The sequence below is a fragment of the Cyanistes caeruleus genome, chromosome 4 (assembly GCF_971803275.1).
Source record: "Cyanistes caeruleus chromosome 4, bCyaCae1.hap1.1, whole genome shotgun sequence".
Taxonomy (NCBI): Eukaryota; Metazoa; Chordata; class Aves; order Passeriformes; family Paridae; genus Cyanistes; species Cyanistes caeruleus.
In genome coordinates, this window is record NC_141704.1 from 16,766,720 (window position 1) to 16,794,119 (window position 27,400).

Consider the following 27,400-nt stretch of genomic DNA (forward strand, 5'->3'; position numbering starts at 1 on the left):
CAGTCACTATGGGGAAGTAATTTCTGTTGGTTAACGTTCATTTTAATATCAATGAAGAGTTCAAGCCAGAATCCCATCTGTGAAAAACTCAGAAATTTGATAGTTCCTGTGTGTTCATGAAATGGTCTCATGAAGCTGCTTTAGTTTTAAGATTTATGTAAAGGTGCACTTTACCTTGTCTGGCTTCATCAGTGATTTTCTATGTATTCTGAATGAATGTTGGAGACAGAGCTTTGCAATCAAAAGATTATATTCAGTACTTCAAGGAAGACAAAAAAAAAATAATAGTGTTAAGTGAGCGTGGAAATAATTTGCACTGTAGAAGGTGAAATTGCTTTTTCCTTCCCTGGATTTATATGGTAGAGGAGACTCATCATTTTCAGTGGAATTTTCAGTGTGAAGTATGGCAGTACAAAAGTATTCATTTCCCATCATTTTCCCAACAGAGCTTATACACTGAAAGTTACTTCCACCTGCATCTTGCTGAAGGATGAATTCAAGTCCATCAGATGTCTCATGTCCTTTCAGTATTCTGAAGTTCTGCAACCCACAGTCAACAGACACAGTAGCATTTTTGCTGTCACTTACAAGCTGGCTCATGTGCTTTATAGTGTGCAGGGGAGGCATATATATGGATAAAGTCTGGATTCAGCCTGCTGGCTGAATTAAAGCATTAAAACAAGTAAATGACCTCGTTTGGAATTGGGAGTTACCATGAACCCACTTATCCATTGCCTGCCACCTCTTATGGTCATTTATGTGAGAAGGTGTGGAATGCTACACCATTTAAAGTCCTTTCATCCCTGGCATGCTTATATGAGAAAACTATGAATTTAGTATGGAGTATCAAGCAATTGATATTTGTGATATCACAATTTCAGTGTTGCAGGAATTCTAAAGTTAAAATTGATGAGTATCAAGCCCTTGAAGGAGCTAGAATATTTCTTGTTTTATTTTAGTATTTTAATGAGCTTGAGTCATTAGCAACAGTCTTAAAGTCTTTAGGTTGGCTTTTTTCTAGCTGTCACGTCTTTGTAGTCTAGCTGACATGTCTTTATGGTGTCTTTTCTCTGGTCCATGCTCACCCTTCCAGGTTCCTTTTTGGGTTTCCAGGTTGATGGTTTATGACTTCTCCTAGCCCACAGTTAAGTACAGCTGTACAATCACTTCCATGAGGTTTTTGCTGAGTGGGCTGTGATGTTCATGATGGGAATCCCCACCTCTTCAGTTCTGGGACCTGCTTGGATTTATTTTCATGTGTTTCTTTGCCCAGGCTGTTGCCTTCTGGCAGCTTTCAGCTCAGGGCCTAGCCTGTGGGCTTTTGCTAGGAATGACAGAAGTTGTTGTTACTGGGCTACTCCTTATTTTAAAAGTGGTTTTGTATAGATTCAACCACATTGATTTCAGTGAGGTTGAATTTACATTCTCAAGCAAAACATCTGTCCCAATGCATCAGAGAGTCAGGTTTGTATTTCCAAGACATCTTGGGTTATTTGTTCCAGGTGCCATGGTCTGTCTTACCATTCCCTCCAAATATGAGCTCTTTACACTGGAAATAGCTGAGTAATTTGAATTTACGGCAGCAGCTTATTTTCTGCTGAACCTGAGTATATGAGCTGCCTGTAAGCACTCCTTGCAGCCTAGGAAACATGAAATAGAAGATGGGAACTGCAAGGAATACTGAAATCCTTCTGAAAAGGTTCTGAAAGGTTCGTGGCAAGTGAGAGCAGCAAAGCACGGGTTGCTGACAGGACGTGGATTTAGGTATGAGAAAGGGAGGAACTGAGGTCAGTGATACACGTACAGGATGAAAAAAGGGTGGACAGCAATTCAGTGCTGCTGAAGCAATGAAGGGAATGAGTACTTGGGGATGGCTGAGGTGCAGGCTGTTGTTACTGAATCAGGATTTTCTGTGTGTGTGTGCGTGTGGGGAATTTGCAATAGCACTGACAAGCAGAAGTTCTCATGCTGTTTCGAGATGTGTGGAACTGGAAAGAGCACTAAATAAAAGCTGTATCTTCAGATGCAGCAAAGCACAGCCTGCCTGTCTCTTCATGCTGCATGAGCTTCCATCTTTATGTAAGATCTGCAGGTTTTTCTTTATTGCTTAATCATATGGTAGCTCTAATTAATAGCCCTAATACAGGATGCCAAAGAGGTGAGCAATAGGAGATGAGTGGCATTTCTCTGAACTTAATGGTGAACAGTGGGTCAGTGGATTCTCTTGTGGAGAAGCCACATATATGCATATTAGACTGCATTAAAATTTAATTTTTCAACCTTAAGTTACTGTACATACATAGTGGTAGACAAGATGAGCAGAGATAAAAAGTCATGAGGTAGATTAACCCTTCTCTTAGAATAATTTATCTTCTGTAAAGAAAAATGTCATGAGTTGGGGTCAGTCTTTTAGGGAATAAGAGTCAATGTATGACTTTTTGAGGAGTCCTTGAAATAGTATTTTTATTTCCCTTTAGTATACTGAAATAGTTGTCCTGGATCAGAAAGAATTATTCTCTTTAACCCTTTATACTCTCGGTGTGACGCATTTTTGAATCTCAGGAGACAAGTAGAACAGGATTTACTGTCCTAAAATATATAATTGATTGCAGCCTTGAACAAAGAAGAAACTGGTATGTAAAAACTCTCTCCTTTATATAGAAACTGATGACTTAAAGTTGATTTTCAAGTCAAAGTGCTTATCTTCTTTGAATCATAATTTTTTTTTTCCAGTTTTCCAATGATTATGTAGCTCTTACAATTTGCTTGTAAAGAGGAAGCCTTGGTTTGAAGATTTGTTTCAAAATAGAAATAATACTGAAATCGGAGAGATTCTTAAAATTGGAAATCACTTGTTAGTTAGCTTAGCTACACTGAGCAATAGCAGTGCTTTCCTCAGTCTCAGTTTTGAAGGGTAAATTAATATGAAGAAACATCCTTCTGAAAGTGCTGTTATTCTCTCAGCAGACAGAGAAAAATTATATTTTGCCTCTTAGAATCGGCACACATTTTTTATTTATCTATTTATTTTTCCGTTCAAGAGAGGTAGGTAGGAAAATTTATCAGAATCCCAGAGTGCATTTGAGGGAGCTGTAGCATATCTCAATCTGTCCTTATCCTCAGAAGTAGCAGCTTCAGGACATGACAGTGGCAGCTTTCAGCTGCTGCACTGCACTGCAGTATTATCTCCTTTGCAAGCAACAGCTGATCACTGCACCCTGCACAGTGCGTGGTGGAAAAATCCATGTGCTTGTGTAGGTGGAAACATGTGTCAGCCTATTGTGCCACTATCCAGTTCTAATAGTAATAGATGAGGCTTTGCTGTTCATTTATTAGTAAGTGCTGAGTTATGAGAAATATTAAGAATCAATGATCCATCAAATGCAGGACTTGAGTTTCCTAGAAATCTGTCTGTTAGTTTACTTACTGCTTATTCATACTGAAGTTTTTCCTGTATTAATATATTTCTATGTATTAACTGCTCTTTGGCTCCCCATGTTGAAACAAATTTTTTACTTCTTAACTTGTGAAATGCTTGGATTGTCAATTCCAGAGCTGATTTCACTCAGTGGTTACAGAATGCATCATTTATAGTCATTTTGAAATGCTTAACGTCAAAGCCTATGAATCCTCCTCTTTGATTTATCAAGTAAGCAGGTTTGCTATGAGAGGAAGAGTCTGAAGGTGGCTGCCAAAGATCAGTGTCTATGAACTGTTCTTAAGCAATTATTTCTACTGTTGATTGAGTTGACTTATGTTTTGCCATGAATATGAGCTGGGGTGTTCGGTTTCCATTTGGCTTATGCATAGTAAAACTGGCACAATGTATTTGCATCCATTTTTGATACTGCCAAGCTTCAGTTATCCACTCATAAATGCATTTTTTCAGTAAGTCTTTTATTCCAAAAGGAGTGGATTGTATGACTGTTTATATACCTACTGGTACAGTTGAGGGCACATCATGAAAACAGAATATTCTCCTGTAGGTCTTGATGTTAATGCCGGTCTTCAGAAAAAAACTTGGAAAAGTGTGGAGAAGGATAATATAGATGATGAAGAGAGTTGTGATTTGAAATAATTTCATCCTGTCATAGTTACTGTGTGAGACCGAACAAGGCCCGCTGTCTGTCAGTCCATTTGTAAAGTGATACAAACTATAATTACATTATAGAGTTTTAGCAAAAATAAATCAATTATATTTGAATGGAGATTTGTGAGATTTGAACCAAAAATACTATCATTTACTGTAAGTCTCACATAAGATTTAGTGTGTAGGAATGTTTATTGCAGTATGCTGCACTCACTGGCAAGACAGCATTTTGGGGTATTTACATGTGTTCTTTTTTTATTTTTTCTACTTGTATCTTCCTCATCCTTATTCTGTACAGTTCAAAAATCTCTTAACATACCCTTTTATTCAGTTAAATTTCTTTTCTCAGTTCTTATACCTCACTTTTTCCTGCTGACCTTCCTGAATCAACATTACCTTTCTTGGAGATGATGTGGATGACAGTTATCTTTCATGAATTATCTCCTTCTGTCCCTAGCTCCTCTTCTCTCCTTTCTCTGCCTGAAGCTGTACCATTATGAAAGAAACTCAAGGCTGTGCAAAATTGTTATTTACACCTTTTTCTCTTTAAAATATGTTTTTTCCTTAATATGAAAGGCCTTATCTAGCTCAATAGCTCAATAGCTTTTTTTTCCCCAGAAATTATGTGCTGAGTTCATGTCTGTGTATTTTTTAATTATTTATTTTAAAATCTGAAGGTAGTACAGTTTTCCCAGAATCTACTTTGGAGGTTGTATTGATCTCTAATTGTGGATTTAGTGAAAGACTTGTAGCATTTACTGTATACAGGTGCTGTTTCTTCCCTTTTGGTATTTTTTTCTATGGATTTTTGTCTTTATCAGGGATTATTTGTCAGTTTTTGATTAGCTGTGTGTTTTCATGTAGAGAGTCAGCAGTTTCTTTTCTTTGTCATAATGTGCTTTCTGAGTTAGTTTATTTCTTCTTCTTTACTATTTTTTTTTTGTACTGAATTATCTTTGGTTTTAAAGTTTTTAATATCAGTCCTCTTTCCAATACTCTGTGAATGTGTTTTGGTAAGAGATTGAATATATGCACCTTATTTAGAAACGGTATGTTCTATGAACTAAAAAGTAATCATAAGGTTTATTAAACCTAGAAAACTGTATATTCCATTTGATCCACGAATATAATAAGATACAACTCAAGAATGGTAAAAAGATCCTTTGTTTGCAATAGAAAGAAATTTTATTGTTTTGTTGATAGCATGGAGATGTTAAGAGTACTAAGCACTTAGTCTCAGATCAAAATGAGCGATAAATTGGAGGAATGTTTTTCAGTCAGTAAGATGAAGATCAATGAAGATAAATGCTAACTACTGAAATTTGGAAATGAGGAATCAAATGTTTATGTAAAAATAGAAAATCAATGTGTAGGAAGCAGTAGTGTATAAATATATCTGCGTGTTAGAATAACCATAAATTGAAATTAATTAATGATGTGATTCTCCTGCATAAAAAAGAGCAAATAGCCCTGGGTCATGCAGACGGAATGTCATTTGCAACACATGGGAGTTGCTGCTGAGCTTTTTTTTTCATTGACTGGGATATCACAGAAGCATTTTGCCTGGTCTTGGGCATTAGGCTTAAAAAAAGAAACAGCTGAATTGGATGGCCTCCAGAGGAGACAAACAAAAATCAGCACCAGATATTAGAAGGACAAAAGAACATTTCATAGTACTGTAGAAAAGTTGTGAGGTACATATGTCAATATTATTACAAAATTGTTTGTTTTCTAATGTAGGAAAGATAAGCATGAGCAATGATGGTTCTGTTTTCCAAATGATAACAAATTGAACAAAAATAATCAGCATGCTCCATAACATTGGGAATCTGTGGCAAGAAATCTCTTTATGTGACAGCTAAATACTTGGAAAACTCTAGGGCATCTCTCTCTCTCTGGAGGCTTAAAATAGGTAAGGAAAATCTGTATTAAGAATATTCAAAGGGTGTGGTGCCCTCCCCAAGAGTAAGGGAGATGTGTAAATGAACTGTGTTTGACCCTGTCTGGAGGCCAGGTAGGCAGGAAAGACACTCTATCACCCTCCTCCACAGCTGGACAGAAGAGAGAAAATGTAACAAAAGGCTTATAGGTGGATATAAAGAAAAGGAAAGTTATCACTCATCAGTTACTGTCACAGACAAAACAGATTCAGCTTGGGGAAATTAACTGAATTTATTGTTAGTGAAAATCAGAACAGGATAATAAGAAGTAAAAGAAATCTTGAAAGCACCTTCCCCCCACCCCTCCCTCCTTCTTGGGCTATACTTTCCTCTCCCAGCAGCACAGGGAGATGGGGAATGGAGGTTCTGGTAAGTTCATCACAAGTTGTATCTGCTGCTGTTCAGAGAGAGGAGTTCTTTTCCTGCTCCGGCATGAATCCATCCTGTGGGAGACAGTCCTCCACTAAGTTCCCCAGTATGAGTCATTCCCACAGGCTATGGCTCTTCATGGGCTGCTCCAGAGTGGGTACATTTTCATGACTGCAGTCCTTCAAGGACAGGTTGCACCAGCATGGATCACCTGTGAGGTCACAAATCCTACCAGAAAACCTGCTCTGGTGTGGGCTCCTCTCTCCATCCCTCTGTAGGTCCCTGACAGTGCTCTAGCGCAGGCTTCCCACGCAGTCATATCTTCCTGTCAAGCAACCACTTGCTCTGGCATGGGTCTTCTCCATGGGCTGCAGGCAGATCTCTGCATCCCTGGGGACCTCCATGGGCTGCAGTGGCACAGCTGCTTCACCATGGTCTACTGAGGAACCCCAGCTCTGGAGCCTGGAGCACCTCATCTCCCTCCTCCTCTACTGACGTTGGTGTCTGCATTGTTGTTCATCTCATGTATTCTCCCCCTACTCTTCTCTGGCCACAATCACAATAGCACAGTAACTTTATTTTTACCTTCTTAAATGTGATTTCACAAAGGCATTACCATCATTCCTGACTGGACCAGCCTTGGCCAGCAGTGGGTCTATCCTGGAGCTGGCTGGCATTGGCTCTACTGGACATGGAGGAAGCTTCCAGCAGCTTCTCACAGAAGACACTGCTGTACCCCTCTACCACCAAAACCTGGCCACACAAGCCCAATAAAATGAGATCAGGCCATTATTATCTGCAGTTCTAATTTTTTAATGATTTTTATCTTTTCTTACTTATTTAAGCTTTATGTGTTTCTGAGATGTGATAATATAAGCTTTGAAAATATTTTAATGATTTTATAAGACAAGGTTTTTATGAAGATATATTAAGAAGTTTTACACATATTTATATTAGAAATACATGGATATACATGTACACACATACATTACAATGTATAAATATATATTAATAAGTCTTCATTATATATGGTTGGGTAGATATTTTTGTGTGTGTATTTGAGTTTTTTAAGCGAGAGATGTTGGAAAAATAAGCCAGTTCCTGGACACAAATCCATCTCTTCAAAAGTGAAATAAAACACTTCATGTTGCAAATAGTTAATCTGTTTAATTTAATCATGTTACTTTAATATACCATTTAAGAAATAATGAAAGCGTGTTTTTTACAAAAAACGGGACAGTAGGAAGCTGCTAGCAAGGCTGGAGGTATTCAAGTTGTTAACTCTGTGGGATGAAAAGAGACAGATAATTATTACCTGTGGAACATGGAGAAGTTATCTAGGGAGAGGATGTGAGTGTTATAATAATGTGTCACTGTTAGATCGATGACTTTTAGTATCTGGAAAAGCTATAAGTTTTAGTCCCAAAGCTTATCTTTTCAAATTATTTTTTATGTCTCTGTTGAGAAAGAGGTTGAATGATCAGAAATGTGTGAAATGTTTTGTGAAAACTCTTCTTCCATTAAATGCATGTCTTGTCTTTTACTGTTTCATATGTGAGTTCTGCTGGTATAGGAAGGTCTCTTCACTTTGCCCTACATAATTTTATACCATGTTGGTGCCTTCCATGTGCACGTGCACAGGATCCACGTGTTTGATGGCTTTGTTATGCCAGGTGTTTATTCCAGTTGTGAAAGGGCACATTTTCTGTTTTTCATTCTGGTGAAGATTTGTTTACTGCAGCATATGTTGATGGCAATTTTGATGATAGGTATGCTAGGGTAGAGGGTTGTTTTAAAATTAGGCAGATGAGAGGAGGTTTGGGTTCCAAATTTGTTCTTCAGTTACACTGAACCTTTTGCACTGAGGTAATTCTTTCACTTTTTGAAAATTAGACTATAGGTTCTTAGGTATACAATCTTTAAATCAAGTTAAGTTGTTATTGAAATTACTAATGCATTGTGACTATTCCAGCAGTTTAGTAACAGAAATGGTTTAAACCTTCTCATATTCTGAAAGAATGTTTTTTACAGTACTAAATATTAGCTTTTGCACATATTTTAATACCAAAAATAAAACCAATCCTAGCCTAAAGATATATATAAAATATAAAGTGAATTTCTGAGTAGTGATATCAAAATGTAGCTATAATCTGTTGCAGAAGGTATTTCATGCACTGATTAGGAAGCTTTGGTCTGAGGACCATAGAAGTTGTGATTATTTGCTCTTCTAGTCATAATAAATGGAAAAGATATTCTGGCTAAATGGCAGAATATTGCTTTCAAAATAGTATAAGTCTCTATAACGTTAATAGGAGAAGGACACTATACAAATATGATTGGTCCTGTAACAGCTTTCTCTATGAACATTGGAAAATGATTGTCAGTTCTGAGAGTAGGTGTGTAGCTGTGTTGCTAGCAGCATGTCTGGAAACAAAGGATGGAGAGAGAGAGAGAGAGAAAAAGTAGTTCTGTATGCTCTACTGCAAGGACAAATGCTACCCCTGTCAGCTGTAAATGCTACAGCAGCTCTGCTTCAGCCAAAGGGACATGATGGATTTCCTAGTGAAGTACCACTTTGAGACAAAAGAAGGACTTTGTGTTGTGGCCCAGTGTTAGTAGACATCATGCATAGAGAAAGTGGTCTCTGCTTTACCTGGACAAGATTGGCCTTTTCAAAAACCTTGAAGTGAGCAAGCAACCTCCTGTGATATTTTCAACAGAAATTCAAACTGAGTCATTTATATTAACTCAGAGGAAAGCTTATATAACACAGGCTGTATTTAAGTATAAGATTAAGAAGCTTAGGTAAGCATGTAGGCTTTTTTCTTATTTTAAAGTAATTTGCTATAATGTTTTGTCTGATTTGACAAAAACCCAAACTTCTAGATTCATTTGCTGACTGGTTTTAAAAAGGGCACTTGTCTATGTCATGACCACGTAAAGGAGAGAAGGGTTTGCACTAAAGCCTTCGTGGTAATACGTGCTTTGATAGACAAGTTAAAGTAAATGGGTCTGCAGCCTTGTAAAATGTTATAGCTCTCAGGTATTAAAGGGCTTCTTTTGGAACTTACTGTTCATGGCATCAGAATTGGTGGTGCAGAACACAGACCAATCACACCAGTGCTGTATTTCAGCTATGCCAGCAACTTCCTTGGCATTTTAGCTTAAAACATCAAACAAAAGGCAGGCTTGTATTAAAGTATGGTGTCTGGAAGGATGGGCATGTCCACAGACTTTCTGAGTTTGCTGTGGCCAGTGTACCTGCTGGCAGAGCAGGCTGGGTGCAATCTGTACTGTCCCAGCAACATTTCCAAGGGTTTTAATTGTGAAAACCGTAAAAACTGGTGTAAGGGCAAGTGAGGCAGTTACCTGTCTGCACAGCCACATGCAATTTAAATTTGATTCTAAGCACATTTTAGAGACAAGCTTACATATGACATCCACACTACTGCATTCATGGTCGGCTGTTAAATTTTGGGTATTGTAACCACTAGTTCATACTCCCAATAATCTTGTTGGAATTAGACAGCCATTCAGAGTACAGGCAGGGAATTTCAGGGAAAAATGTCCTACTAACATGTTAATCAACCATTTGAGGAAGACTACCTATACCCCAGAATGGCCTGCTGAGAATGGGTATTTTGCCATCTTTCTCCCAGATACTGTTGGATGAGTACAAACAGCACTGGCAGTGCAGCTGAGCAGCAGCCAGATGTACCTCTGCAATGGAAATAAACCCTAAAAATTACAGATTCGAAAAACAAAAATGGAGAGCAGGGAGAAGAGCCCTTAAATGCTATCACAGAGAGTGGAAATAGAATTGCACTGTTTACACTTAACAGTTTTGGTGGAAGTTTATTCTGCAGTTATGTAATTATAACTCTTCTATGAGTTTCCATTTCTGAGAACTGATTTTTAGGTATTGTGTTTATTTATAATATTGTTCATAAACATTGCAAAATTTTTCAGATTTTATACATGGTGGTGAGTTTGTGTTTTTGCCCACTGTAGGTATACTTAAGACAAATCTGTGTGTAATTCACACGCTGTGCATATGACAGCTACACTCCTGATCATGAAATTTATGAAAGAAGTGCTGGAAGAATGGCTGATTTAGCCTGTGTTGTGCCATGACTCACAGGAGTCTTCCCATTTGCCTTAGTGAATGTCTGTAGGGAGAGGATGCTGGCTGCATCTTCTGAATTACAGAGCCAAGTATTGGAAGAGAGGATCTTTTCTAGAACTGCTCATGCCTGTGAGTCTTTAGAGACAGCTGTTTAAAAAGCAAAACAAAACAAAAAATACTGGCAGCATAAAATGTAAGGACTCAGAAAGGAAATTGCCTAGTGTTCAGTTTGATAATAAGCGCCATCAATTTTGGATGTTCACAGGATTATGTTCTGTGTCTCTACAATTAAAAAGAAAATAAGAAAAAGCATCAGAGAACATTAGCATAATTGTCATAGTGCAAAGGCTTTGCATGCAGTCTATTAGTATTTTCCTATCTGTTAATTAGCAAAGGAACAATTTCTACAAGATTTCTTAGATAAGCGCTGCATTTCAAAACCTATATTTGCAGAAATAAGACCAGAGGCTCTTCAGCTTATGAAAGGAATCAAACTTCTTGAATCTTCTGTAAAATAAGTACATGAGTGAAAGAAGTTATTAGTGAAAGATAACAAATTGATTTGAGAGATGCAGAAAGAGACAACTGTAAAGATGATGATCTTAGAATCATAAAATCATGGAATCATTTTGTTTGGAAATAAACTTTAAGATCATCAAGTTTAACTGTTAACCTAACCCTGCCAATTCCACCACTAAACCATGTCCTTAAGCCCCACATCAACATGTCAAATACCTCCAGAAATGCTGACTCAACCACTTTCCTATGCAGCTTGTTCCAGTGCGTGACAACTCTTTCAGTAAAGAAATTTTTACCAATCTTCACACACTCATTCCCAGCAAACTTGAGGCCATTTCCTCTTTTCCTGTTTCTTCTGACTTGGGGAAAGATACCAACCCCTGGCTACAACCTCTTTTCAGGTAGTTGTGGAATGATAAGGTCTCCCGTGAGCCTCCTTTTCTCCAGGCTGAACAGTCCCAACTCCCTCAGCTGCTCCTTCTAAGACTTCTGCTCCAGACCCTTCAGCAGCTCTGTTTCTGTCTCTGGGCACACTGCAGCACCTCCGTGCCTTGTACTAAGGGGTCCAGAACTGAACCCAGCACTCCAGGTGTGGCTTCAGCATGTCAAGTAGAGGGGGACAATCACTGTCCTGGTCCTGCTGGTTACACTGGATCTGATACAGGCCAGGATGCCATTGGCTTATTTGACCACCTGGGCACACTCTGGCTCATGTCCAACTGGTGTCAACCAGCACCCCCAGTTCCTCTTCTGCTGGCAACTTTCCAGCCGTGCTGCTCCCAGCCTGCAGCATTCCATGGGGTTGTTGTGACCCAAGCGCAGGATTGGCACTTGGCCTTGTTGAACCTTATCCAGTTGTTCTTGGCATTGATCCAGCCTGTCCAGATCCCTCTGCAGAGCCTTCCTGCCCTGCAGGAGATCAATGTTCCTGCCCATCTTGGTGTCATCTCTAAAATGGCTGAGGGAGCACTAGATCCCTTGTCCAGATCACGATACACATGAGATACAAAAGGCTCTCAAATCTTATGCTCAAACTAATTTTGAGTACTCATACAGCTGGTATGAGTACTGATAAAAGTATAAGTACAGCAGCAGGCAGTTTGGCTTCCACCAGGCACAAAAATGTTTATCTGAACCTAAAAGTTTTGAAGCCTGAACAAGACTTCCCCTTAGGTGTCACACTGAAATTTTTGAGTTTGGTAGTAGCAACACTGCCTGTTTCTGTCTACTGCAACTGTAATGTCTCAGGAACTGTTATAGCTGGATGCTGGAGTGTCAAAAATAAATGAAGACACAGACAGTACTAATCTAAAATTTACTCCCAAATGGCTAATTTTCTAACCTGCAATCTGGGGCTGTGTTTTAGGCCTGTCCCAAAGATACCTATTGACTATTACATTGACACATGTTATGCATCTTTGGCCACACTCCCCCCCTGTATTTACACAAATGAAGATCAATATATGTGGGTATTTTGATAGTTTGGGTTTTTTTGCTGTCATTTTGTTGATGTCTGAAATATTTTTATTTACATTATAAAACCAAGTATTATGATCCATTTGGGAGAGAGAGATAGTAAATACAGAGAGATGTCAGCATGCATTGTTGGCTTGAACACCCCAGCACAGTGTCATTAAATTTCATTCTGGTTGGGGATGATTCCCATTCAGCTGTTGTGCAGGGCAATCAGAATGAGTTCAGTGTCTGTTCACATCTGTGCAGATATTCAAATTGCCAAAAAGAGTGAAAGAAAAGGAAAGAAAAGGAGGAGGAGGGAAATATGCCTAAGGTTACAGACTGAATTACCGGTGAAGCTACTGTGTTAGTTTAGTCCTTTTTCAGGGATGCCACATTGCCTTCTACTGCCTTTTAACTCTCCTGACCTTTACACAAAACTCAGTCATGGGATACCCTTAGGGGTGGTTAGCTCTTTGATTGCTGTATTCTGTTATACAACTAGTCTTCACTCACTGTTTTCTAGTACCTCTAGGTTTTGTATTTCAGTACTGGAATTACTTTGCAAGACAAAATCCCTTGTAAATCAGTCTTACAGCTGTATTCAATTTACTTTTCTAGTTTTAATATCCTTATGTTGCCCAGGATTTTTTACTGCTTAATACAATTTTCTTGAATAATTTTGACAGTGTCATCCAGAAATTATCATAATCTTTTGTGGGTTTTTGTTTGGTTGTTTGTTTTTTTTTACTCATTCAGATAGTAAATTTTTCCTGGAAAAAAATTCTTAAAAAGTCACAGTTAAAGGCATATGGTTACTCTTTTCAAGTCTGCCAAGTATAAACTGGGTTGCTATCTGTATGTTTATTATATAGATAATACAATGATAATCTAGTAAATCCTAGTAAATCTAATCAAATAAATGTAATAATTTCCTGTATGATTTCTTCTGAACAGCAAAATTCGTGAATTTGTAGTAGAAGATTTATGCATATTAATACATACATATTTTTCTAAAATCATACTTCAGCTCAAACTCAGACATTAAATTTTATTCCTGAATAATAAGATTTGTTTTGGAATGCCATATTCCTAGTGCCCAGTCTTGGACTCCTCTTTTTGTGCTGTGCAAAAGAACTCTTTCCCACAAGAGCTGACAGTCTCAGGTCTGAGCAGAGAGACAAGAAGAGTAGAAGGAGGCAGGATGGTGTTACAGAACATTCTCATCTTTCACTCTCTTCTTGGGTACTTTGCTTAAAGAAGGAAAAGTATCTCTTACTAGAGTAACTGATAACTTGGAAAAATCCTCAAGAATTTCACACATCTGGCAGGTCTGAAACAGACTGAATACATCCTGAAATAATTTGTTCTTGACTAATTCATCAGGTGATTTGACAAGCAACAGTAGGTATTTCTGCTGAGCGCTGTTTTACATTTGCAAAAGGCAGACGGGATATTCTAGCAAGACACTTTTAAGCCTGTGTTGCAAGGAACACAATAAAGTTTTGGAAGGAAGACTCCTGCCAGCTGTTGTGAGTCAGCAAGGTCTATGTTTGAATCTTTGAGCTTGTTGAAGGCATGTAAAGAGTTCCTATTTTAATTTGAAAATTCAAATTTTCAAATTTTAATTTGAATTGAGTTCAAATTTTAATTTGAAAATTTGGTCTTACCTTCACTTTGAGGTGCCTGATATTTGCAAAATAGTATCTGAAAAATTACAGTTGGCTTTACTTTTACAGGAGGGCTTTAATGGGATATTTAGGAGAGATTTTGGTCTGAGACAGACAGCATGTGGCCTTCTCTATGCTTTCTGAAGCCAGTAGAATTGTTTCTGCCTGAATAGGTTGAGGCTGGATTACCTTTAGGGAACAAGGTGCAAAAAATGTATACGGTTTGATTACGATATATAATTTTCTCTCTCTTAATTTCTGGTTTCTATAATTTATTTTATCTGTGCATTTTTGGGTTTTGCTTGTGTGGGTTTTTTTCTGGTTGTTGTTTGGGTATTGTGTTTTGTTTTTTTTTGTTGTTATTTGCTTGTTTTTTATTATTGTGGGGTCTTTTTGTGATTTTATTTTACTGAATTATTTTATTGAGTGTTGTTGAAATATTTGGTATAGTTTCATGTCCATGTTAACCCTTTGCCTTCATTTTTTTTACCACCTCAAATTACTGTAGAAACAGAAAAGTCAAATCTTTTAGCCAGTCTGAATGGCTGCCAGAGCTGCTTCCCAGGTGCTCCAGGAGTCTTGGTGCCTGGAAGAAGTAGTGTAAGTGTCCGTGGTGTTGGCCAAGGGCTACTTGCCTATAAGGAGAGCTGGCCAAATATGCAGGTAGGTGATTCAGGAACAGAATCAGCTGTGTCTTAGTTCAACATGTATTTGCTGAGGAGGCAAACAGTCTTCTTGGAGGTCTGGCTGCCCTTCGTCCTTACTGAGCCAGAAACCTGAGGAGCTCTGCTCCATATCAGTACTTTTGGCAGCCTTGTGCAGAAAAAGGAAACACTGGACAGACAGACCAGCTGCCAGCAGTACTGGTGGAAATAGTCCTGGTACTGGCTGTAGACTTTAAAATAAAAATAGAATTTTTATTATTTTTTTTTTTTAAATTTTGCTTATATTGGACTGTAATTCTTTGCTAGGAAAAGGCTTTCATAAAAGATTAAAGGACATTTCCAGTTAGAATAAGGCATCAAAGAAAGTAATTACCATCTCTCTTTAGAATATGGAGAACTTCCCATGGTGCAGTGCTGCATTTGGAGAGGAAATTAATGAAGATTTGTTATCAATGTTTTCTTTTTTGTGCAACCATTTCTCTTTATTTCATTATCACTCTAAATTATTTTATTTCTCATCTGCTTCTACTTGCATGTCCAGTGAAGATACATTTTTATATAAGAATGAAGGAATGGATCCTTATTTTACCTTATATTTATTTGAATGGATCCTTATTTTATTTTATTTTCATTTTAGCAGTCAGTAGAGCACCTCTGTGAAGTGCATATACACTAAGAGACACTAAAAATTCCATGCTGTCTTTTTCCTTTTTTTTTTTTTTTTAAATATTTAGAGATGCAGAGTTCGTGGAAAATCACTAGTTTGCAACACAAAGGAATTGAATGTGTTTTCAGTTTCCTGAAGTCCTGTTCTTGTCTTGAGTATAAGAAAATATCTGATTTATTAAATCAATAATTCCAATTGTAAGTGTAGGTAGGAAAGCAGGTTTTATTTTATATCATACAGTACTCTAGGAATCTGTGAGGGTGCCCAGTTTCTTTTTGTAGAAAATCAAAAATTGTTTAAATGTAGAAGTATTAACTTCTGCAAGGTTTCGGGGTTTTAGATTGATCTTTTGAAAGTTAAAAAACCCTCAGCATTAAATATTTTCTGAAGAGCAGCAGTACATAACTGTTATCTGACATTCTGATTAAAGTCAATAAGACTTTATGTTAGCAGAACTACTGTTTTCTGATATTTCACATAATATCTATATATAAAGAATAGAAATAAGGTGGGCATCCTACAGTATTGAAGATGTAATGAAGTCATAGAATCACAGAATTGTAAAGGTTGGAAAAGACCTTTAGGATCTTCAAGTCTAACCATCAACCCAGCACCACCACAGTGTTCACCATGTCCTCAAGTTCCAGAGAGTGATTTGGAAAAAAATAGACCTAATTATTTTATATTTGGAGTTGAAATTTATTGACTTCCTAATGGAGTGAGTTAAACAGGTAGTCTTTTGACATGAATAGCAAGATACACTAAGTCAGTAAGACTCAAATATTTCTTCTAATCAACTGATTCAATGGCATTTTATTAAACTACTCTAATTATACTGTCTTTAGATAACAGAAAAAAAAGAAAAGTTTCTTAGGAGTGTTCCACATGTTTCAGTGAAATCCATTGACAATGTTTTTAATCTGGCTATGAGTGTTCGCATACTATAACTCACTGCATAGTTCTATGAGTTCCATAAATAGAATGAATATTTTAAAATGGTACATGTGTGGATTTGGAAGAAAAACTGAGCTGTCACTAACGGAAAATTTATGCTGGCAACTGTGATAAAGTATCACATTTAAAAGGATTTGGGGGGAGGTTGTTTTGTTATTTTGACTTAGAGATTGTGTGACAATGAGAACCTTTGAAGCATATTGCACTGATTAAATGTAATATTTGGGAGTCTCAAATGTCACAAAACATATGGAATACCAGGAACATTCATCACTGTTTGAAGGGACCATCTAAAGCCTTGATAGCCTGGTCCAATGACAGTGCCAGTAAAATAGTGAATGGAAAGAAGATCTGGTAGCATGAAAACAAGTGAAATAATGTTAGAAACAGGAGACTGCTACAAAATTACAGCTCCTTCTTCCTCCTGCATATCCTCCTCTTCCTCTTCTGGAGCAAGAGCTAAGACTGTGGTTAGGAAAAGCCATACCAATGCTATTAGCCTTACCCTAGCAATCAACAGACATTGAATCTGCATTTATATTTAGGATTTAAAAAAAACACAAACTCTGTATTTAAGAGGGGATGGCCACAAATTTTATTTCACTTGAGCATGTGAATTTTGCTAAATCAGATGTGTTTTTTTCCTCAGTAAATGATAACAGTGATCAGTCTAATTTTGGTAGAGAAGGGAAAGTCTGTTATGACAACTTGATTTTTAAAATATCTATAGTAAAATAGTGTTAAAGGAGAGGAGAAGGTAACTTCCTGGAATCACTCATCAAATCTAAATAGGTTGTTCACTCATTTGCAAGGCCACATTTTAAATGTGTTTTAGATGTAATGGAAATTGGGTGGGTATTAATTGTCAGATTTTGAAGTCCTTAAAAGAGTCAGTTTCTTTAGTGTCCTTATTCCTCTTCCTTCTAGTATCCCACATTGAAGCTTTTTGTGATGTAAAGGCAAACCTAACTTACCATTCTGGGACACGGACCTAAACTTACTGTTTAATGTGAAAAATAACTTTTCTCAAAAAGAGAAAAAAGTATGAGAAAATCTCACCATTAAAAGATAATATATGAAGAATTTTAAAAACAATGTAACTAGCAAGTTTTGATGCTTAATCACGTCATGTTTTCAGAGATGTCTGACAAAGAAGCAGGGCTCTATTAGAAATTAGGTGTCACACAGGAGCTCCACAACTCCAAATGTCCTCCCCTTCCTCCTTCCCCCAGATTTTATTGCTGAACACAAATGCCATATGGTCTGGAACATCCCTTTGGTCAGTTGGGATCAGCTGTACTGGCTGTGTCCCCTCCCAGCTTCTTGTGCACCCTCAGCTGCACCTGGCAGGGCAGCCTGAGGAGCAGAAAAGGCCCTGATGCTGTCTATGCCCTGCTCAGCAATTCCTAAATCATCCCTGTGTTTTCAGCACTGCTCCTCACAAATCTAAAACACATCCCTGCACCAGCAACTAAGATGAAATTTCACGTGACCCAGCCAAAGTCAGTATGGCTTTTTCTTAATATCGAATATTTAAAGATTAAAACTTCTGTGCAAGGACACTCTTCAACAGAAATATGTCTCTTCAATAATTCCCCTAGTGCTATTTTGTTTGTGATATTCAGTTGGAATCGATTTTTTTTTTTTTATTCCATGAGACAATGCTACCTTATCTTTTTGTGGTGAAGTTTTTATTGACAACAAACTCTTCAGACTAAGTAGTCTTAGCTTTAATACACACAAAGAAGCAAAAATGCATTTTGATTATTGAAATGTCAGGGATAAAAGGAAACATACTTACTGCATGTCAATTACATAACAAACAAAAATAGATAGTAAGAATACCTGTAGCTTTAAGACATATGATTCAGGTGGAAAGCAAGCACCTTTATAAATTAAAATTATGTTTTGATCAAGAATAAGACATAATTGCCTGTCTTGGTTTTCCCGTATTATTATACAGGAGTAGCACAAAACTTTTTATATTCACTTATAAAGTGTTCTACATTTAAATTACAGTTCAAAGATGGTTCATGGAAGTAGAAAAGTGCACTTTGAATTAAAATAATTTCTAAATCCAGTGTATTTCTTGACTTCATTCTAACATGCCATTTAACAAAACAATGTTGTGCATAGGTAATGGAAGCCTCTTTAATTTTCCCATAGAGAAGCCAATTTTCTCCTTTCTTTTTCCAGAAATTTGTCTTTAAAATTTTCTGTATCTGGAACTAGCTAATTTATTTTTTTTTTGAGTTATGTAGGAGTAAAAGTCAGAAAATAGTGTTTTACATAATTATTAAACAATTTAGGGAAAAAAATCACCAATTTTATGTCTGTGTTAGATATGTATGGTATTCTTTGAAGATCTAGACGTAGTTCTTGAATATTTACAGATTCAAAATATTATTCTGATTTATGTAACATGACTTATTGTCATCTATGCTTTGAATAAATCAGAGCACCAAGTGACATAATGATTATTTTGAGCCTTATAATCAACTCTTCCCTATACACTGAACCTGTGTCAAAATAGGCTGGCATATGAAATTTAAACATGGTGAGTATTCCATGCTGTCTTCAGTTAAACTAAACTGAACTAAATTACCTGAACATAGAAATTTTTGGGCTAATGGAATAAGAGTGTCTGTAGGAGAAACTATTATAGGTTGTTTTCCCTGGGTAGATAAGCTCAGAGCCAGTAGAGGAGCTGGGTTGAATCTGGGTCATCTGACTCCTGCTTGTATATCCAGTTCTCCTCACTAAAAGCCTCATCTTGTGGAATTACGTGGGGATGTTTTCTCTATTTGCACTGCGTTTTTAAAGCTTATTATGGGATATCTGTTATGATTTTATGGTGTCCTACTGAGACATCAGTGAATAAGTTGCAGTTTCTAAAATACAAATTACTGTCCCACTGTTGTTTTGTGCTTTTGGTAATACGTGTTCTATATTTTTATTGTTTGATGTAGGCAAAAACATTTTTTTTTTTTTCTAGCATATTTATTATCTTTTGGAGCAAAATAAATCACTTGCATGTTTAGTTTTTGAAAGCTGGGTAACAATCCTATTTTGTAGTAGTTCAGGACTGAACAGATGATGTAGACTTCAGGAGACAACATACACTTGTGAAATCTGTAGCTAGGTCATGTAGATCTTGTTACAGATTTTAGACATCACAATTGCCAGGTAAATTTACAAAAGAAAAAGTAATGTAAAATTCACAGTTGACTATTAGTGGATACCAGTTTCAAGGTAGAGGAAAAGGTTTTGGTAGCTAAATAAGGAACCTACATTTCAATTTATTGACTTTTTGTATGTTTTTGGGGAAAAATAGATGCCTTGGATGAGGTCTAAAGGAAACTGATACCTGCATAGCCTGCCTGGTACTGTCTGGAAGAAGCCTGTAGGAAATGATAAACACAGCTGGTTTGTCTGAAACTCCTATTCTCCCTGGAGATCAAGCTCCTTTTTCATATTATCACAGTATGTTCCGGATGGCACCTTCCTCCATTTGCCATCTGCAACCTGATAGGTACAACAGAACTTCTGCAACCCTCATCAATTCTCATTGTTGCTCTTAACTGGAAGGAGATCTCTATCTATGTTAGTGTGGGATGGTGAGTGGTACCTACATTTTCTGTCTTGGAGATTCTGGCTTTTCCATATGAGCTTCTTTCTCACCTTGAGGGGGTTCAGTTGCAGCTCTGGGGATGGAGGCTGGCACCTGGGTGTCATGTGTGCTGTGGTGGGCAGTCCCAGCACCTGTGCAGCTCTGCAAAGGCAGTTGTTCCTCGGCACAGCCAAGAGCTGCCGAGCTGAGGAGCTGAGGGGTGAGAAGCACCATGAGTCAGTGTTTGCTGCTTAAGGGTTTCACCCGGGCTGTGGGAGGTCTGGCTTCAATTCCTGTTCTGGCAGCTGCAGCTTAGGTGTAGTCTGTGAAGGAATTAAGTTAAGGAAAGAAACATTCTGACTGAAGCAGTGGTAGAAAAAAAGGAGAAAACTCTAGGTGTTCATAGGTTATGGGATAATGATAGAGGAAAAATCCTGCATGCCCAGAGAGCACTACACTGAAATATAAGATGCTGAGGCATATAGATAAAGACCTTTGACATGTACATTTGGGAACCAAATCGACCTACTACCTAATTTAAATGCATCCTTGTATCAAAGCTTCTTCTCTTTTTTTCTTTTTTTCTTTTTACTTTTTTTTCCCATTGTATAAATACATATGAAAATTTTCCTTAATGACTAGCAACTTCTGCCAAAATCATCTAAACCACTTTCTTGGTCACTCAGGTTCATTGAATTTAGACAGACTTCTAGAAATTTTGGACGTTTGTTACTAATTCTTGTTTTTCTTCCAAATTTTTTACCAGAAAGACCGGGTATTGCAGATAAAGGAGAAAAAAAAATCAAAAAAATCTGATGATTGTTCCTTAAGCTCTTTTCTGAGTCACTGTAAGCTTTCTGTGACAAAGTTTTCACTTCTCTATATGATATATGAAAGACAAAGGCTTTGTTCTCTGAGCTTACTGCAACCAATCTGTTAAACTACACAGACACTCACATTAATTTTAACAGGATGAAAGAATATTTTTAAAACACAGTTAGCAACAAGAGAGGAAAAAAAAATGTTAAGATAGAGTTTATATAGTTGCATAACTCTGCTATGAAATAGCAGTTGTATCTGGGAGTCCATAAGGTGGTTTTGACCACCTTTTGATCTACAAATATAGCACTTATTTGAACACCAGTCAACTTTACTTCATTTCCTTCATTATATGCCTTACAAAGTTATTATATATTGCTATATATTCTTATTTATTATTATTTAAGTTTTTTGAGATTACAAGCATTGTTATAATTTGGATAACTTCTTATAATGCTGATTTTATGCATTAAAATAATCTCTTCTGGGTTAATATTAAGATAAAATTAAACAATTTTGTTAATGTGTGCTGGGAGATACTTAGGGTTTTTAAAGCATTGTGTCTTTTTTTGGACTCATCTTGCCATCTGGGATAGGATTTATTAAGAAAAACGGTATATAAGTTTTTGTTTTGCTAATATACTGAAAATAAACTTGTGCCTGACTACTGAGAGGCAATGTTGAGAACTATAAAACCAAAAATGGTCTTATCCTCACTGAATTGTGTAGGCTGGAAGGAAACTCCATATGCCATATTTTCCAGCTACTTGTACAATGCCAGTGCAGTTAGAACAAATACTTCAGGGCCATGTCCTGAATTTGAATATCTCCCAGCATGGAGATCCTGCAGCATCTCTGGGTCATGATCTACTGTTTGAGCTTTTGCAGGATAATTTTTTCTCCTTTTGTCTAATTGGAGCTTCCCAAGTCCATTGACTCTTTCTCTACACACTTTGTTTTCTGTACCCTCCAACCTGGTAGTTGCAGACTCCCAAGCCTTCTCTTTACCAGGCTGAAGAGATGCAGCTCCTAGCCTCTCCTGGGTGGTCCTGTGTTCCATCTCCATGACCAGTTTGGTGACTCCCAGCAAATTCATTTCAGTACATCTATTTCTTTGTTGTACCAGGGAGCCCAAAACTGGGCTCAGCACACCAGATACAAATAGGTAAATAGTTAATGGTAAATAGGATCATTTCCTTACCTCTGATGGTTATACTCATACTAAGATAGCCCAGGACACTGCTGGCCTTCTTTTCTCCAAGGGTCCACTGCTGACTCATGTTTTTGTCCAGCAGGACCCCACATATTTGTATACAGAGTTTCTTTCTAGGCAATCAGCCTTTCATCAGTAATATTGTATGGAATTATTTCTGCCTAGGTAAAAGATACCTGCTACGACTTGTCTATATCTGTCAAGGAATTGTAGGATTGTTTGTCTTGGGCCCTACCTTTAGAGGCATTCTAATCCAGTCCCTGTGCAAGGACCAGGGACATTTTCAACTGTATCAGATTATCAGAGCCCCATCCAAACTGACCTTAAATGTTTCCAGGGATGGGGCATGTACCATGTCTTTGGGCAACCTGTTTCAGTCTTTCACCATAAACAATTTCTTCCTAATATCTAGTCTTAATTGACCATCTTTTAGTTTAAAAACATTAACCCTTGCCCTGTTGACAACAAGCCCTATAAAAAGTCTGTGCCCATCTTTCTTATAGGCCTTCTTTAATTGTTGAAAAGCCACATAAGATCTCCCCAGAGCGTTCTCTTCTAAAGGCTGAACAACCTCAATTCTCTAAGCTTGTCTTCATAGGAGAGGTGTTGCAGCCCTCTGATCATTTCTGTGACCCTCCTGTGGACTCCAGCAAGTCCATGTTTTTCTTGTACTGAGGATTCCAGCAATGGATGCAGCACTCCAGGTAAGCTATTGTGAGAGAAGAGTAGAAGGGCAGAATCACCCCCCTCGACCTGCTGGCCACATTTCTTTTGATGCAGTCCAGAGTAAGGTTGGCTTTCTGGGCTGAAAGTGCACATTGGCAGATCACGTCCAGCTTTACATTCACCAGTTCTACCAAGTCCTTCTCAGCAGGGCTGCTCTCAATTCCTTCTCCCTCCAGCCTGTATTGATACCAGAGGCTGCCCTGACCCAGGTGCAGTACCTTGTTCTTGGCCTTGTTGAACTTACGAGATTCGCATGGGCCCACTTCTCCAGCTTGTCGAGCAGCATGTGATATTTCAGAGTAATGCTGCTGACAAATAAACCTGTTTGTATCTTAAAAACTCACTGGCACTAACTTGTTTTTATATAGTAAATGATAGCACAAGGAGTATTCTCTGGACATTGTTTGGAAAGAAAATGAGGTTAATTGCCCATTTGGTCTTCTGTGTTTATTGCACTCATTAAAGCTACAATATTCAATAGTTAGAAAATTAGTAGAGCCTATCAGAATCTTTTTTTGAAGATGTGTTCACGGTGACAGTTTTCTGGTCCCAGTGGCAGTAGTTTTCCCGAAAAAGTAATGGTTTTGGACTCAGAAAACAACAACTTGGAATTAAAATCACTTGAAAACTTTACAAGCATTTGGTTGACAGAATTAGGGTAGTCCTCAAATACCTGTGTTCCCTAACTGCTTGTTTTGTTTGAAAAGAAAAGAAAATAAAAAGACATTTTATTATCTTAGACTTACAAAGAAAATAGACATTTTTTTATGACAGGCTTTCTGAAAGAATGCTGTTTAGATCAAGTGTGATCAAAAATAATTTTACTTTGGTTGTTTATTGACTTAGATGACTGAGGTTTGTTTTTTGTCTCTTGCTTAGTAAACTGAAGCAGTTGAAAACCACATTGCATTTGATTTTGAATAAAATCCTTTCTTAAGTAACCTGAGAAGCCTAGAGGTTCCTGCTTCATGACAGATTTTTACATATGCTGTTCTGGGTGCCCATTTCTAGTAACAAAATTGGTTACCCTATAGCAACACAGAAGATGCCTGACATATCTTGGTAATATGCACATTAAATAGTAAAAAATAGATTTTTTTTTTTATTTGAACATCTATCTTGAAATCAAGAGATAAATTCTAAAATAAAGTGGAATTGCTAAGATATGAATTAAGGTATAATTCAATGCAGGCTGATAAAGTGATGCTATGGAGTTGCATTGCACATTAGAGTTTTTTAAGAGTAATCTAGAAATATAGCTAAGCAGGAAAGTTTTACATGAGACCTTTTTATATGATTCTAGTTTCAGTTTCAAAAGATGCTAGTCAAATGTTTGAAAAATTTACACTTTTTTTCTTACTATAAATTTTCATAGCCCAATTGGCTTATGCTATTTTTCTGCTGGTAAATCTTTCAGTATGGGAAAGACTAGAGACACTCCCTGGATTCTGCATGGGTCAGCCCCTGTACAATAGTGATACAATTCTAAATGTATTTGGCCATCAAAGCTGGGAATAAGGAGGTAATTGTTCACTGCCTGGTACTATGGGGAACACCAGGAGACCACTGAGCAAGGTTGGCTCTCCTCAGGTCTTTTGTGTGTATTGCATGGTTGGAAAACAAATTATTTCTCTGCATGGGTGTGGATTTTCATCAATTAAGCTGTTTATTGACATGTTTTCCATGGGTTTTGGTGTTTTTCATAATTGTGGACCAAAAATGCTACATCACTGTTGTTCACTGCAGGATGAACAACTTGTGTAATCATAGCTTTGATTATTCAGTGGATTCATTGAATGTCTTCCTAGCCCTGCTGAGCCTTGTTTTGCAGAATGTTCCCTAGGACTGCTGAAGGCTTCAAGCACACAGCCTGTATGTGCAATACATGATGGCAATTACAGGGGCCAGGATTTTATGTCGCCTTGTGATTTTTTTAATCTCACTTGTTTTATGTAGTACCTCATAAAGAAGGTGCCCTTACTCTTTTCACAGGCTTGTAGCCTTTTAAAATGTTTTGCTTTATTATTGAAAATATTAGTTGATCTTTCTTACCTTCTCAAGGTTTTCTGGGGGACCCTATAGTTAATTCTTGAATTGTTTAAAAATATTTTTATTTTCTTTCCCAATGAAAAAAAGAGTGTGCATGTGTCTGCCTGTGTATGTGCCTGCAGGTTTGTGTGCTGAAAAGAGGAGAAGAATGTCTGGTGTCTATAATAAACTGAAACTGGATTTGGCTTTGCTGGATTTATTAAAAAGAAAAAAATGAAATGTATCAAGCAGTTAATAGTCACTCCTGGGGATTCTTGGTAAATACTTACAATACTTTAGGCTGTAGCTTCCCACTAATATCAGTGTTTCCTTCATGAATTTCCTATCTTAATTTGAAAATTATGTAGTTGAGCAGAGCAGGCATAATTGTTCCTCTCCTCTTAGCTGAGGTTGGCACAACTACTCGCATACTTCACAGCTTTCACTTTTTCTGTGCTGATCCCCAGGAGAGCTTCACATTGAGATATTTCACTGTGAAAATAGCTTTGTTTTGCAGACAGGGCCTAATCACTATCAGTATTTTTTTCTCAGTATTCTGCTTATGCCAGGGAAACTTTTTGTGAACAATTTTAGTTTCTGGAAGACAGGATTAGCACATCTTTACTAATCCTTCCTGCAGAGCAATAGAAGAATGATGTTTACAAAATGTTGAATCATTTAAATCTTTACATGTGTTTGAGACTTGTTTCATTCTACAGCACTGGCTACATTCTGAACTTGTGAGAAAACAAAAATAACTCCCCCCCGTGTAATGATAGGGGAAGTGACATCTGCTTGCCCCAGTAGGCCAGATTTGGGAAACAGTATAAACCAAAGTATCAAAAGAAGGGAGAAATCTCCTTTCTTCAGTTTCATTTACCATGACAAGACTTGGAATTGATAAATCAAACCCATTTTACTGTTTCTGTCATTAGGCAAAAGAAATTTTTCCATTTCTTCTTAAAGATAGAGAAGGAGAAAATGAACATAGAGGTAATACAAAGGTTAAAGATAAAATCAATTTCCTGTTGATTTAAGACCTTTGCAGCACTTAGAGGCATTCAAGAGATATGTGTGAAGGAAGAATGATATTTTTTGGATACACATGTAAACCAACCTTTGTTTTCAATGAATACCACAACCAATACAATCAGAAAATGATAGCAGAGTACAGGTTTGCAATCTTTTGTGTAGATTTAAAAAAAAAAAAAAAAAAGAACAAATCCTGTCGAGGCTTTCCTTGGATTTCACATGATTAAACATTAACTCTTTCACAACCTGAGTCACACTCAAAATGGAGAATGGGTTTTCAAGTCTGTGATAACATTTTGCTTCACTTTTTTCTTCAAAGAAAGGTGTTAAATATGCAAGATCCAGGTTTTCTCAATTCTCCAGCTGCCTGAATTTTTCAGCATTTTTGTGTTTTGCCTACTCAGTCTTTACTGACTGGAAGTCTACAGTGATAATACAATTGCCATGCATATATCCAGGCTGCAAAGAGTGTGAGCAAGATCCTATTGCATCTCATCAATTAGGGTCAGGTAAGGATGAGGCGGGAAAATTTCATTCTGTTTTAATTAGAAGTTCAAGAGAATTAATAGTCCCTTAATTTCCTTCCCCCCCAACCTCCAGATACTAAATAGTTAAAATTAGATAGATTATCTTTTAATTCTGTCACTTTAATAATATCTTATGAATATTGGAACTATTATCTTAATGTATTATTATTCTCTGCACTTCTGTAAAAATGAAAGTCTATTGCATTAGAACATACTTATGATGAAAGTAGGAAAGATTTAACACAAGAGGTCCATGGTAATAGATAAAATCAGAGAACTGCACAATGCATGTGATAAATAGGATTTTTCTACTGTAAAAATACTCATGTAAAATTACATATTCTTCTCAGAGCAACAATATTCTTATTCCTAGTGCAGTAACAAGACATATCTTCCAATGGGAGGATATTTTGAAATATGATTTCCTTATACCACAGTAATTTCCTGATTACAAGCTGGGATTCTTTTTTCCTCTCAGTAACATTGCGAAGTTGCAATCTGCTGAAGTCTCAGTTGTATCATCATAAAGCAGTATAGCTGATGACCAGCCTCTCATCCCATTTCTGTCCCCAAAGCTTACCTATTATTTCTAATGCCTTGAAAAATACATTCTTTATTTTCTATCAGTGTTGAGTTAATGGAACAACTTTCATCTAAAAAGGGGAAAAAAAAGTCAAGGTAATTCCATGGTGCATAATCTGTACCCAAGATGAGGTAGTCAGTGGTACTGCCTGTGATGTGTTTCCCTCCCTGAGGCCTGGGACAATGTCCCCTTCCTCCCTGGTGATACCGGGAGGTGTCTGATACCGGGATGTGTTGATATTCCTTCATACTCTGTCCACAATGTGTAACTCAGGTGTTCTCATGGTATCACCAGTGGTGACTAAGAGAATATATTTAGACTGAAAATCTTCATTTGAAACAATACAGCATGTTTTGCTACATATCTTATTTTCAGTTAATAGCATTCTCGTTTCCTGAATCATCTTT

The 27,400-nt window shown here is 37.2% G+C and overlaps 1 protein-coding gene and 1 long non-coding RNA gene across 12 annotated transcripts in view; both read left to right on the forward strand.

Annotated features, from left to right (window-relative positions):
• Positions 1-27,400, forward strand: part of TAFA5 (TAFA chemokine like family member 5) — a 473,208-nt gene that overhangs the window by 164,453 nt on the left and 281,355 nt on the right. The gene's annotated exons all lie outside the window — the stretch shown is intronic.
• Positions 6,332-7,191, forward strand: LOC147653447 (uncharacterized). Its single transcript, XR_015285961.1, has 2 exons — positions 6,332-6,895; positions 7,009-7,191. It is a non-coding gene; the product is annotated as an uncharacterized LOC147653447 (long non-coding RNA).